Source organism: Chrysemys picta, chromosome 3 (genome assembly GCF_011386835.1).
Source record: "Chrysemys picta bellii isolate R12L10 chromosome 3, ASM1138683v2, whole genome shotgun sequence".
Taxonomy (NCBI): Eukaryota; Metazoa; Chordata; order Testudines; family Emydidae; genus Chrysemys; species Chrysemys picta.
In genome coordinates this window covers 13686905-13699707 of record NC_088793.1, presented here as the reverse complement: position 1 = coordinate 13699707, position 12803 = coordinate 13686905, and the positions used below count along the sequence as shown (strand labels likewise).

General features: G+C 44.7%; 1 long non-coding RNA gene across 1 annotated transcript; it reads right to left on the bottom strand.

Moving 5' to 3' along the window:
• Positions 1-2286: 2286 nt before the first annotated feature.
• On the bottom strand, positions 2287-12350 carry LOC135982010 (uncharacterized). Its single transcript, XR_010599209.1, has 3 exons — positions 11905-12350; positions 5435-5565; positions 2287-2500 (listed from the first exon to the last, which is right to left on the bottom strand). It is a non-coding gene; the product is annotated as an uncharacterized LOC135982010 (long non-coding RNA).
• Positions 12351-12803: the final 453 nt, after the last annotated feature.

Genomic DNA, 12803 nt, shown 5'->3' with positions numbered 1-12803 from the left:
CTCATCTAGGTACAGTTTTTTCTATCAAAACAACTTTTGTCCACAGGCAAAATTAAAACAACAAATACTTAATTACATGATCAATAATTATTTTTAAAGGATGCATGGAAACTCCAATTCTGCCTCCCAGGTCATGTAAGACCAAAGCTCAATGGTATTTTGGTGGCAGATCCATGACAGTGGCCCTGCTTGGTGATAATCTCTGTACAAGCTCAGTGAACCAGCCAGGAGAGCAGCTTTGCAGTTGCTAGCATGGAACTCCCAGCTTCCCAACTCTTTCCCTCAAGTTGCTTCGCTGGTGTTTTAGTGGTTGGGAAAGTCTCTCACCCCTCCCAACTGCTTCACTGGGACCTGTCCCTACTGTAACATTAACTTGAGCATGTTGGGCATCCTGTATAGTTTATGATACACCCAGCAGGTTACAAGAAGCACAGAAATAGGAAGGACTGCAGATCTGCAATCTGGCCAAGTTAACTTTACTGTAGGAACCTTCATGTTTAAACCAGTAAAAAGAAATTCTGAGCAATGTTAATTTTGAAGTCCCCAAGATTTGCAGTTGCCCTGGAATTCTAAAAAGAGAAATGCAAAGGCTCAGAGTATGTACTAAGCAGCCTTATGGTGTGAAGATAACAGAAATCCTAAAAGCAGACAGGTACTTATAGAATTACATCGAAGAGTGAGCACTTCTGATGATATACATGTGTCACCCACTGGTCAGTGTGTATTATACATCCCCTTCTGTAGAGGTTGTGAGTCTGTTACAGCCTACAGGCAGAAAATGGCTCTTTTATTCAAGCTGTAGACACTTGTACTTTTAGCTTCAAAGGGCTCTGGTTCAAACCACAGAGTACTAGCCAAGAAGGCACAGCGGTCATCACATATGCATGCCTGACAGCACCTCCATCCTTCAGAAACATGGGAGCAATTTTATGTTCAACACGGTGCTTCATGTTTACGGGAGCTGTACCCCTGTATTCTTTAACACATCAACAATTCTGCACTGCACCTGGTATCACTGTAGTTTTCACACATGCACCAATTTTTCACAATGGGTCATTCAGGATGGACCCTGGTGTGAGGACTAGCCCACACATTGACTTCCAGTGTTCTGCCCTTTTGATTGAATTGGTTTCAAAATACTTTTTTACCCTGGGAGCAGCTTACCTTCTCATCATCAGATGGTCACTGCTTCAGTTTCCCCTGTTGCGTGGGTGATTTAGTCTCAGCTGAACCAAAATCTTGCCCACTTGGGGCAAACAATATAGTCAAAAAGAAAAACAAGAAAACTTTCTTGCTAGAGGTGCTTCCTCAGGGGCTGATTGGATATTTCTTCCATTCACCTTTTCACGTACCACAGTTTTCATAGATTCCAAGGCCAGAAAGGATCATTGTGATCATTTAGTCTGGCCTCCTGTTTAACACGGGCCATAGAACTGCCCCAAAATAATTCATAAAGCATGTATGTTTTTTCTAAAATATAATCTTGATTTAAAAATTGTCAGTAATAGAAAATCCAGCACAACCCTTGGTATATTTTTTCCAAGGGTTAATTACTCTCACTGTTAAAAAATTACACTTTATTTCCAGTCTGAATTTGTCTAGCTTAAACTTCCAGCCATTGGATTGTATTACACCTTTCTTTGGTAGATTGAAGAGCTCATTGTTAAAGATGTGTTCTCCAATTTCATTACGATTGTAATCAGGTCCTCCTTAGCCTTACGACCTCAGTCCTTTCAAAGCAGCCTAGCGGGATTTCCTCTGTTCTTCTCAATATGGACTTGTTTTGAGGACTCTCTCAGAGCTCTTGGGGTCCCTCATGCACATTTAAATATTTGGAGGATTTCTGCTGTCATTTCCATTCCTGCAAGAGAAGCTGTTGCCCATGGCCATGTCTGGAAGCTCTGGCACAAGAGAATAGGACTTGGCAGTGGGACAGTTTCAGAGCAGAGGGGAACAGAAGGAGGGTCAAGGTGTTGTGGAGTACCAAGGTGGGTGTTACACACTACATAGTCAAACTGACTGGACACAACTTCTCTGACAATAACATAAACCAAACGGATTTATAAAAGCTATAAGGAACAGGAAAGGATTTATTCACAGGCACTCGCTGAAGCATACAAATATATATGTTCTCTGGTCTAGGAACACCCTGGGATTTATTTAACATATGATAAGAATCTTGTTTTTTATCTATTTATAATTAAAAAGAGAAAAACAAAAGGGATTTTTATGGAAAAGAAATAGCAAAACAGCCCCCGGGCACCAATCAAAACACTCTCACACATGTTTGCAATACACCACCACAACCAGTTACTTTTATTAGAAGGATAAGAACAAGTTATTATTCGTGATGCAAGAGCTCCCCTGTGGATTTTTTTCCAGCTCACAAGATTCTTTACAGACGAAAGGAAATGGATCCAATTTTTCGATTTTAGAAGCAAAGGGTCATCTGCCAGATTCCCAGAGGTCCTGCGTTGACATTCTCTGATGCCATCGCTCACTTTTAATAAAGCAAAAAGAAAAGAAACACTCAGATTCTGTGTTTATATCCATTAAAAGAAAGACATTGTTATATTTACTTTCAAATCAAAGGCAGAGCAAGAATTTCCCCCTCACTGAATTGTGAGTGCAGATATTCCTTGTTAACTCCAGAGCTGTGGATTCAGTTGTTCAGTGGCGGGCAGGAGGCACTGCAGGGGGAGGGAAGGAGTGTGGGCAGGAAGAGGCAGAGTGAGGGCAGGGTGCGCTCAGGGGAGGAGTGCAGAATGGGGCAGGAACAGTTAGGGCAGGGGCAGAGAGGGGATCAAGCACCCCCCGTGAAATCAGTGGGCCCAGGTGATCTCCTGGGGTGCTGGACTTGGCAGGCACAAGGCTCAGGGTGCTGTTTTTGTTGTTAGTGACAAAAGGGGAAATAGAATGTTTGAACTAAAATGTTTTACAGATCCTAGAGTATAAATCTGTTGTCTTATATGACAGGGGTAAATCATGCATGCGAACCATGAATCAAAGTCTTTGAATTGGCTACAAATGCAATAAAAAAATTAAGCATTCAAAAGTTTAACAAAGGGGGGCGAGGGGAAGGTATCGAAGTCGCTTCTTGCCTGGGGCACCATTTGGTCTAGGGCCAGCCCTGCTCCCAAATTAACTTTACTGTGGGAACCTTCATGTTTAAACTGTAGTTTAAACAGCTCTTCAATGCACTAATGTAGCACACCTTATTTTTCATATATTCCCAAGGCCAGAAGGGGATCACTGTGATCATGTAGTCTGACCTCCTGGGTAACACAGGGAATAGAGCAGTGGTTCTCAAACTTTTGTACTGGTGACTACTCTCGCATAGAAAGCCTCTGAGTGCGACCCCCCCTTAAATATATAAGGAAATGCTGGAGGCAAAGCACGGTTTGGGGTGGAGGCTGACAGCTGATGACCCCCCCATGTAATAACCTTGCAACCCCCTCAGGGGTCCTGACCCACAGTTTGAGAACCCCTGGCATAGAGCTCCCCCAAAATAAGTTCTAGAGGATTTTTTTTTTTTTAGTAAATCATCCAGTCTTGATTTAAAAATTGTCACTGACAGAGAATGAAGCACAATCATTGGTACATTTTTCAACTGGTTATTACCATCACTGTTAATAATTTTAGCCTGATTTCCAGTCTGAATTCTCTAGCTTCACATTCCAGCCATTGTATCATTGTTATGCCTTTGTCTGCTAAGTTGAAGAGCCCACTGATAAATGTTTATTCGCAAGTAGATGTCAATAGACTGTAATCAAGTTATCCCTTGACATTCTCTTTAGCTTAACAAATAGATTGAGCTTCTTGAGTCTATCACTATAAACTGGGTTTTTCAAATACTTTAATCATTCCCGTGGCTCTTCTTTGAACCCTCTCCAATTTATCAACATCCTTCTTGAATAGAGGGCACCATAATTGGACACAGTATTCCAGCAACAGGGGCACTGCTGCCAAATACAGAGGTAAAATAATCTCTCTACGCCTACTCAAAACTCCCGTTAATACAACCCAATCACATTAGCTCTTTTGACCGTAGAGTCACAATGGCAGCTCATGTTCAGTAGATTATCCACCAGGACCCTCAAATTTTTTCAAGAGTCACTCCTTACCAGGACAGACTCCCCATCCTGTAAGTATGGCACACATTCCTAGATGTATACATTTATGTTTAGCTGTATTAAAACATATATTGTTTTCTTCAGCCCATCTTACCAAATGATCCAGATCATTGTATATCAGCACCCGGTCCTCTTCAGGCTGGTTTTGCTGGCTTCGTTCTTAAGTAATTTTCCCTTTAAAGAGGTCAGCCCTTCTCCTCTTCCCCGCTACCCTACTTGCAGAGAGTCACTACAGGTTTTACCAATTCCCCACAGACTGTGGACAGCCTGGCTTTCATATCTAGAGACTTTGCTAGAAGACAAGTTCCCATGATTACTTGACTACAAAACCCAGAAATTCTCTATTTTGGGCAGAGGCCATGTCCCATGAGTGAGAGGAACTTGTGTAAAACACGTTAAACATCAGATATAGCTGATATATATATATATATATATATATATATTTTCTGCTGTTGGCCATAGATCAAGCATGTTTCTTCTAAAGAGAAGACTGTTCAAGATATAGACAAGCATGTAAGAACATGGAATTATTATGGAAAAAAAATTGGAACCAAGAAAATGATATGGTTGCAACTGTCCTCAGCTAATTACTGAAAATAGGATCCTTCTGCCAGTGACTGGGAAAGTGACATATAAAAACCTGGAACCATTTAAAAGTATAAGACTCAATCGGAAGCCAATGCTAGTTATTTGACTTGGTCGGTGATAGGTTCAAACATTTTCTAGTGGGATATGGCAAACCCTTCCTGCAGACTGATACAAATAAGACACAACCCCTGTGCTCTTTCCTGGAGGCTTTACTTCTATTCTTCCATGTAGTCATAGGGGGGTGAGTCTGGCTGCAGCCCCTGTTCCTAGGATGCTCTGGTGACATAGGCCCGTAAAAGCGGTTGGAGGAGATTTATCCCAATGTATGAGCAACATATGGTTGACAGAACTGGCCCTATGCTTCCCACCTTGCAAACACTGTCTTAGGGGTGGTGCTGGACATGGTGCTAGGGGTTATCAGGTCTCAGAGGGTCAATCTCTATAGCACTGAGCACTATGAGGTTTCTACAGGCTGTGGACTGGCCATGGGCAGCAGGGTAAGGCATCTGCAAGTAAGAGAAGTCAGCAAGGTTCAATCCAGCTCCCAGAGTGTCCAGAATCAGGGCAGCCACAGGAGACTCCTTTGCCCCCTGCCTCTGGGCTGTGCCTTGTGTGCAAAGCTTCTGAGAGCATTAAACAGCTTGGATATATAAAGGAAAGAAACAAATTTCTATTCACACAGTAATGTTTCCCTTGTAGAATCCTGAACTTACCTGCGGTCTACAGCAAGGATTATACCTAGTGCAGCGTCCAAAGAGAACAGTCCTGGGAGGACATCGGAAAAGGTAGCATCCACCTCCTCGAGCTAAGCATCGTGCCAGGCCCGGGATATCACGGTCATAACCTGGACAAAACATAATTTTAAAAAGGCTTGATTTTAATTCACACAGCAGGATAAAAGAATTGTGATTGCAGTATGACAGGCATTGTTCATTAAATGAATTTCCCATTCACTGAGACCTGGAAAAATTAGCCCAATTATCCTGCTGTACACCATTTTACTACATCTTTAACAGTACTTAAACAGGTGTTGTTCTCTGCACATCCAATGGCTGCCCCTAAGAAAAGAACAAAAATAATTCATTGAGCAGATGCACTGGCTCGGCACATTGCAGAAACTCAAAATGGAGTCTGGGTGTCCTTCAAAGCCCCTCAGAGTTAAGTGCCTAATATAGAGGTAAAATACCCTCTCTACTCCTACTTGAGAGTCCCCTATTTATGCAACCAAAGATCGCATTTGCCCTTTTGGCCACAGCATCACACTGGGGGCTCATTATCCAGCACTTTCCCCCAAATCCTTTTCTGAGTCATGGCTTCTGAGGATAGAGGCCTCCATCCTGTAAGTAAGGCCTATATTCTTTGTTTTTTGGTGTGGAAATTTAAATTTAGTCTTATTAAAATGCATATTGTTTGCTTGCACCCCTCTTACCAAGCCATTCATATTACTCTGTATCAGTGATCTGTCCTCTTTAATATTTACTACTTCCCCAATTTCTGTGTCATCTGCAAAGTTTATCGGAGAGTTCATGTTTTCTTCCAGGTCACTGATAAAAATGTTATATACTGGAAGACCGAGATCCAATCCCAGAGGGACCCCACTAGATAGAATGTAGGAGATATTTTGCCAGGTCATAGTTCAACCACATCTGAATGGATTTTCATCAGCACAGCAACGGCACCTTTTTGTCTGCAGGACTATTTCACAGCCAAATTTCAAGTATCTGCTGTAAGCCATGTAAACACTAGAGCTCTTTAGAAAAAGATATGGAATAGAATGACAAAGTTTTAAGCAAACTTAGTACATGGTCACAAATATCCTTCTATAGTCTCTCGACATTTCATTAAAATCTTACCTTGAGCACTACTTTGCACCACCAAGAAGAAGAGAGCAAAAAGAAGATAAAGTATCTTCATGGCTGTAGTTTGGCCAGGAATTGAATGTCACTTGGGAGAAGAGACGCCAAGATAAACAGGACAGGGACACTTTCAATTTATAGGGCGCTGGGGATTGTGAAATGTTAATCTGTTGAAACCTTGTTTTGATAAGTGACATTGATAAGGTATGTGCTGCAATGTAATTATAATTATAAACAGCAGTCAAAGTATTTCAGGGCCCTGAACTGACCTCTGTGAAGCTTCACAACCCACTTCGAAATCTCCCTCCCTGTCATCACCTTTCACTCCCCCCCCCCCCTCCCATTTCCACCCATCTGTAGGAAGCACCAGAAAAAAAAGTTGGGGCAGTGGACATCTATAGGGAAGTGAGGAGTTGGAAGAAACCTGACCCTTTAATCTCCCAGTCATTGCCCTCTATTTCAATTGTCTCTCTGTAGATGGCAGGACCTGGTCTCCTAAAGTACCACTTTCTCCACAGAGACAGGATAGTATCAGAGGGGTAGCCGTGTTAGTCTGGATCTGTGAAAGCAGCAGAGTGTCCTGTGGCACCTTATAGACTAAGACATATTGGAGCATGAGCTTTCGTGGGTGAATACCCACTTTGTCGCGACAGGACTCTGCTGCTTTCAGAGACAGTATAGGGAGCCTAAATGCCACCTGCACCCAATGGGGACACCAGGAATGGGCACATCAACTTGTCTGGCCACCTTATTCCCCTTCTTTCCCTGTTATGTCCATGCCATACACACAGAGAAGTTAGATAGAAACAGAAATTCTCTTGATGCAAAGTTTCAATGTTACACTCCTTTATTTCTTAAAATTCAAAACGATAACACAAAAAATCCCCAAAACAGAAAGAGTGAGAGAGAGCAAACTCCTCCCTAAAACGGAGAGGCACAATTCACCTCATCTTATTCTAGGCTGTCTGGCTGCTGACTGACTCTGCTAAGCCTAGCATGTATGCTTCCCTGCAATAGGGTGACCAGATGTCCCGATTTTATAGGGACAGTCCTGATTTTGTGGGCTTTTTCTTATATAGGCACCTATTACCCCCCACCGCCGTCCCTATTTTTCACATTTGTTATCTGGTCACCCTACCCTGCAAAGTCCCCTACACTGCAGCCAGGATCAGGAGAAAACCTTGAGTATTTAAAGTTTTAGATTACAACTTTAATGCAGTTTTCAATACACCACACTTTCCCCACAGGTGGCAATGTTCCAGCTGGGTCCCCTCCAGCTGCTGACTGAAACCTAGGCATCTGCCCTTAATTGGCACTGGCTGCCACACGGATAACCACACCTGGCTTTGGGAGAGGCTTCAGGATGTGGGTGTCAGAGGTAGGGATGGGCAAAAGTTATCCAGATAAAACAACACACCTCCTCCTTTTCCCCTTTCACTGCCAACAAACTCCACCTTGGCCTCTTTTCACAGCCAACTGGTAACTGGAGCAAAACTTTGCTGAAGTTTGAGAAAGATTCACTTACTCAATGGTGCCCACACACCCTGTACCCAAATCTCCATCCCTCAAGAGGATTTAGGGGGAACAATGTTCTCTTTGTGGCCTATCAAATGTCCTCTCCTGTAGGCCCCTCACAATGGAACCTCCCTCTGAATAGCTCCACCCTTCCCCCTGGCTGGTGCTCCGTTCCTGAGGAGAGGCCCATCCATCTCGGACCTCTTCCCCTCAGCATCTTGAGGAGATGGCCCATCACCCTACTGACTTTCCAGAGGGTGGTCAGTGGCCCACTCCTCCTCTCCCATCATCCTACAGGTCTGGCCATCCCCCCTCACAGATTGAAGCTACAATATCTTCTGAGGAAGAGATGCCCTCCCTCAGCCTTTAGTAGCGGGACATGGTAATTCTTTATGCACCAGGTCAGGCACGTCCTAATACTTGAACGCACTGTGATATTTAACCCAAGTTATTTCAAATTAAGCACGAAGAGGAAAATAGCATTGGGTCTGTGCTCTTTTTTGCCTCTTTATAAAGTGTTAAATATCTGAAGGGTTATTGTTGTTGTTTTCCCCTCTGCTTGTTATTTAGCTTAGAAATATCAAATCAATCAAGTCTGGCCTTCCCTCTTTTGTTGGAGATATCTTTGGTGTCCTCAGGGATATGTCTGTGAGGTTCATTAACCCTGAGCTGAAGAAGTGGAGTTCCTGAATCTTTAAAAAAAAAAAAAAAAAAAAAAGTTTTTCTTCTAAGTGCTCAAAAAGCATTTGAATGAACCACTTGCTAATTATAAAAAAAAAAAAAACACTGAACAAAGTTTTAAACTCTTCTTTAGTAGATGTCATTTCTAGACCTTACCAGTTCTTATTCTCTCTCTCTCTCTCTCCTGCCTGTGTGGCTCCCTTGCCCCCCCCCGGCCCAAGTATGTCTGTATCCATCTGGTCCCAGTGTATGAGAATGTCTGTTTACCTGAAGATATCAGAATGGATAAGAGCCCACTGGCCCATATTACTGCACCAAGCAGTGTCACTGTAGACATATGGAATAAGCAGCTAGGACACAGAGAATATGAATTTGGTGACTACCAGCACCCACTCTGCTTCGGAGAGGCTGTGATTTGGTAGGATTGTTTCCACATCACGAACAGCAGCACAAGAAATGCACATGGCACAATGACTAGATATGGGGCCAGATTCTGCCACCCTCCCTGACGGTGGTTAAGCCAGGGTGGTGTCTTGCCATACTTCTGATCTTTCCTACGCAGTGGGAGAGTTTGCTCTTGTGACCTTAATAATATCTCTTTGAAAAACTGCCAACTGTCTCCAATTGTTTTTCACATTAGACTTGCTTCCCATGGGATCTTAGCTACCAACTTCCTGAGTTTGCTAAAGTCTGCCTTGTCGAAATCCATTGTCTTTATTTTGTTGTTCTCCATTCTACCATTCCTTAGAATCATGAACCCTATGATTTCATGATCACTTTCTCCCAACCTGCCTTCCACTGTCACATTTTCAACCAGTTCCTCCCTATTTGTCAAAATCAAATCTAGAACAGCCTCGTCCCTAGTAGCTGTCTCCACTTTCTGAAATTAAAAAAAAAAAATAAGTCTCCAGTACATTCCAAGAGCTTGTTGGATAATCTGTGCCCTGCTGTGTTATTTTCTCAACAGATGTCTGAGATGAAGTCCACCTGTGCTTTAGATGATTTTGTTAGTTGTTTAAAAAAAGCCTCATCCACCTCTTCTTCCTGGTTAGGTGGTCTGTAGTAGACCACTACCATGACATCACTTTTGTTTTTGCCCCTTTTATCCTTACCCAGAGACTTTCAACAAGTCTCTCTCCTGTTCCCATCTCAACCTCAGTCCAATATATAAGGCAACACTTTCTCCCTGCTTGTCCGTCCTGAGTAAGCTGTACCCGTCTATATCAATATTCCAGTCATGCAAATTATCCCAAATCTCTGTGATGCCAGCTATGTCATAGTTGTGTTTATTTACTAGCATTTGAGTTCTTCCTGCTTATTCCCCATACTTCTTGCATTAGTATACAGACATCTAAGATACTGATTTGATTCCTCCCCCCCCAGTTCTGTCTTGTCTCTCCTTTATCTCTGCTATAACAGCCAAATGCTTCCCCCCAAATTCCGACCCTTCTTCCAGTTCTCCATGTTTTTGACTTACCTGTGGGCTTTGGTCACCTGCCCCCTTCGAACCTAGTTTAAAGCCCTCCTCACGAGGTTAGCCAGTCTGTATCCAAATATGCTTATCCCCTTCCTCAATAGGTGGACCCCATCTCTGTTTAGCAGTCTTTCTTCCTGGAACAGCACCCAATGGTCAAGGAAGCTGAAGCCCTCCTGGCGACACCATCCTCGCAGACATTCACAGACAGACATTCACCTCCAGGATGCATCCTTCTCTGCCTGGGCCCCTACCCTTGACTGGAAGCTCAGAAGAAAACACCACCTGTGCTCCAAACTCCTTCACCTTTACTCCCAGAGCCCTGTAGTCACTTCTGATCTGATAAGAGTCATACCTTGCAGTATCATTAGCACCCACATGGATGAGTAGCATGCGGTAGTAGTCAGAGGGCCAGATGATCCTCAACAATCCCTCCATAATGTTTTGGATACAGGCCCCGGGCAGGCAGCACACATCCCGGGATGCCATGTCAGGACGACAGATGGGTGCCTCCGTCTCCCTCAGAAGAGAAACACTAACCACCACAACCCCACATTTCCTCTTGGGAGTGGTGGCTTGGGGGTACATGGCTTCTCCTCCTCCACCTTTGGGGGTGATTCCTCATCGCTTGTTGCCAGGGCAGCATATCATTTTTCCATCACCATGGTGGGTGGGTTGGGAGTAGGGGTGGAGCACTGTCTGCTGCCAGAAGTAACCAACTGCCAGTGTCTTCCCTGTGACAGAGCCATATCCTCCTCCCCCGGTGGTGTGACAGCAGTCCTCTGTGGCTGGATAGCTTCCTCAGCCTTGGATATCTCCATGTGACTACTCTCGAGGAATTCCTCATGAGCATGGATGCTCCTCAACCTAGTCACCTCCTCCTGTAGCTCTCCCACCTGCTTCCTGAGAGATTCCACCAGCAGGCACCTTTCACACTGGATGTTCCCCGCAGCCTGTCTTTCTGTGTGTGGGAAATGCAGGCCACAGTCTCTGCAAGTCCACATCAGGATCTGGGTAGAGGTATCCATGGCTACATTGTCTGTCTGGATACAGGTGCAAGTGGAGGAGACAGGAGCAGCATTGGCACTGGCGATGCAGCCCTTCCTAACCATAGTGATTATATTATGACTCCCTCTTAAAAGCTCCCTCTCAAACTCCCTGTTTGCAGTCCCCTGTTGCTAGCTCCTCTTGATTGTTTAGCCTCTGGCTTTTAAAGGCCTTCTCTCCTAAGTCAGCCCTACCCCCTCGTTAATCATACAGGGGGAGGGTGATCACAAGGTTGACTGAGAAATTCCCCACAGAAGTCCACATCCAGGAGAAGAGAAACAGAGGTTGGCCTCATTTTTAAGGTCTAGGACCTAATTCTGCTCCCTGTTATGCTGACTGGTGTAAATCAGGAGTAATGTCACTGAATCCATCATAGTTGCACTGGTGTGAAACTGGCACAAGGGAAGATCAGAATCAGACCCAACATTTTCCATAAAAAGATGGCAACAAGTTTACACAAGGGAAATGTCTCAGCTATTTAAAGTGGTCATGTGATCTCCCAAAAACCTTATCTGATTCCACTCCAACGGGTCCCTGAAACTAACCTCAGTCACTGGACCACACATGAAACATTTCATCTCAATAGGCTACTGTGGAGGGGTGGACTCACCCCTGCAGTGCCTCCTGCTGGTCGTCTCAGGAATTAGCTCTTCCAGCATCCTGGAGCACCCCCTGCAGGCTGGTGACCCACCTGTCCTCCAGACCCCAGTGCCCTTTTATCTGAGGTGCTGCCCCCTGGCAGTACACCCCTCAGTACTAGGGTCTCCCCTCCACAGGGAACCCCCACCCACTATCCCTACCTCACCTCAGAATAAGGTCATTGCCAGTCACCAACTAGCCCCCACTCCCCGGGGCAGACTGCAGTATAGGCCACTCATCACAGGTAAGGTTGGGTTTGGACCTGCTGCCTTAGCCTACCCATGGGCTGCCCTCTGCAACCCCCAGTACCCCTTGGCCTCCTACTAGGCCACAGGCTGGGGCTATCCAGGCTGGAGCTCCCCAGCCCTGCTCCACCCAGGTACCCTGTCTCTAGCCCCCTGCAGCCAGGCCCTTCTCTCTCTGAATGCAGAGAGAGACTGCTGAGTGCCTGGCTCCCAGCCTTTTTATACAGGCTAGCTGTGGCCTGATTGGAGCAAGGCCCAGCTGCGGCTGCTTCCCCAATCAGCCCAGCTTTTAGAGCTGCAGCTCTCTGCCAGGGCTGTTTTAAGGCCTTCCAGGCAGGAGCGGGGTAACCACCCCGCTACAGCTTCTTTTTAACACTTTAGATGTGGGGGATCTGAATTTGAAAACTTATCACGGCCTTAACTAGGCAGACGCTATTGTCTTTCCAGGATTGTTTTAACTGCACTGTCACTATTGTCCAGCAGGCTGCACTGTGAGATAGACGGTTCCTTTTTCAACACTGATGCTCAATTAGTAGGAGCATCTTTTTGCTGCCCCTGTTATCTAGTGGCTGAGAGCCCAGGAGTGACAGTGAAAAACATTTTAGAAATGTAGCAAGATCACAGA